Raw genomic sequence first — 2232 nt, 5'->3', positions numbered from 1 at the left:
CGGCAGAACCACCAGAACAACCAGTTGACCAGTCCCTATGCATGCACTGACCACCAGGGGGCAGATGCTCAATACCGGAGCTGTCCCTTGGTGGTCAGTGCACTCCCACAGCAGGCCGATCCCCGCAGGCCACGCCCCACCAGGGCACAAATCCCGTATAGGCCTCTAGTACTGTAATAAAAGTCATGTGAATGTGGTGTCTTTCAAAATATCTTATTATTCTGTACTCACCCTTATTCCTGTGATGATATGGGATGAGGCAATGCCTAAGTGATGAGATGGAGTGAGGTACTCAGAACAGCATGAGGCATAAAACGTATGAATTCCTTATTTCTCCAGTTTTCCATGTAATGTTTCTGACCCCAGGTAACTGAACCTGCAGAAGACAAATGCACTACAGTAAAGCCTTCCATGGTGGAAACTGTTATCACTCCCATTTTACAGGTGGAAAAACTGAGGCCCAGGGAAGAAAGTTCTGGCTGAGGTCACTCTACAGTCGGTGGTGGAATTGGGCTCAAACCTGGGTCTATCTGGGAGGCCTGTGCCTTTCCTACAGGGCGAAGGGGGACTTCCACGGGGGGGGGGGGGCGGGGGGGGCCTCTCTGGTGTACAGAGAGGCAGGAAGTTAAAGGTGATTTAGGAGGAGTCCCAAAGAGGAACCCCCACCCCAGAGGGAGCAAGACTCAGGGCTGGCGATGGGGCAGGGATGTGGATAAACCCAGGCCCTTGGTTCCCTTTCTGAGCACTTGGCTGGGTGGGAGGACCAGTGTGGCCCCACGCCCTGCGCTGTGCGATTCACACCACTCCCTGCCATGTCCTCCTCGGGCCATTGCCCATCCCCCCAGGACAGTGGTCGGCAAACTCATTAGTTAACAGAGCCAAATATCAACAGTACGACGATTGAAATTCCTTTTGAGAGCCGAAAACCGACTTCTGTGCATGGGCCAGGAAGTTTCAATTGCACTGTACGTGCTCGCCTGCACGCGGTGTTCTGTGGAAGAGCCACAGTCAAAGGGCCAAAGAGCCGCATGTGGTTCGTGAGCCGAGGTTCACCAACCACTGCCCTAGAGCAGTCCGAGAGGAACTTCCATCACTGGTCTGACTGATCACTGTCACCGCCCCCCCCATGTCAGGGACACATGGCAGAGCCCAGCACAGGACCCGGGGGCCTGAGCCTGTGGTCACTGACCTGGGCCACATGGGCAGGGGACAGTGTCTTGGTTCAGGAAGTCCCTTCAGCAAGGGGACCTCCCTCCACTGGAGCTGAGGGCAGTGGGACGGGGTTGGGGGGCTGTTGTCTATGCTGCAGCGCCTTTGAGACGCCCTGGCTGGCGTCCTGGGTCCAGGGCCCCTGAAGAACCCTCCTCTCCACCCACCAACATTGCCCTCTGCACCCTGAGCGAGCGAACATCAAGTGCAGCTGGAGGGCACAGCAGGGGACGGCGAGGCTGGACAAGGAGCACTTCCTGCGGGAGCAGAAAGCTCCCTTAGTGCTGCCGCTGCAGGAGGGCTGCCCGGATTATGGTGGGGTGTCTGGAGCCGACAGTAAAGGAGAAGATCTAGGCCAGAGGGGGGACACGGCTGGCGGTGAGGGTGAAGAGAGTGGAGGGAGCTGGGCCTTTTCCTGGGGCCATGGTGAGAGGGATAGCTTATGGGTGGCAGGAGTGGGACCAAGAGACCCTGAGAAGGAACCTGAGAAGGAACTGTTACAGCGGGTGGCTGAAGGTGGGGAGGAAGAGGGGCGCCAGGCAGCAGGGTGGGGGTCCCTCGCTCAGGTGGGAGCTGAGTGGGAGGAGCTCAGGCCTGGGCTGGGGAGGGGGCCAGGCTGAGAGGCGCTGGGGGTGGGGTACCTGAGGACTGGCCTGCCTCCCCCACCAAACAGAAATTTCTCTGAGGCGGCAGAGGCAGCACAGCTGAGAGGCGGGAGGAGAAAGGGGTGGGGGTCAGGAGGGAGAGAGTGCTGGGCCGTGAGGTGAGATCGGACCCACAGGGGCCCCTGACTCCTGCCTGGAGCCCTGGGCTCCGGGGAGACCGGGTGGGCCAGACCCCTCCTCCTATCCTCCTGGAGGAGGAGCAGCCTGGGAGGGCCTGGGCTGGGGGAGGAGGCGGGAGAGCAGGGAGGGAGGGAGGGCCGGGCCTCTGTCCACAGCATTAGTGCTGGTTGGAGGGAGAGGGGGGCACGGAGCCGGCCAGGCCGCCGGTTCCCAGAGCTGCGGAGCGGAGCGTGCTGCC

The sequence above is a fragment of the Pipistrellus hanaki genome, assembly GCF_964339955.1.
Source record: "Pipistrellus hanaki genome assembly, chromosome: 11".
Lineage (NCBI taxonomy): Eukaryota > Metazoa > Chordata > Mammalia > Chiroptera > Vespertilionidae > Pipistrellus > Pipistrellus hanaki.
This window is presented reverse-complemented; position numbering follows the sequence as displayed.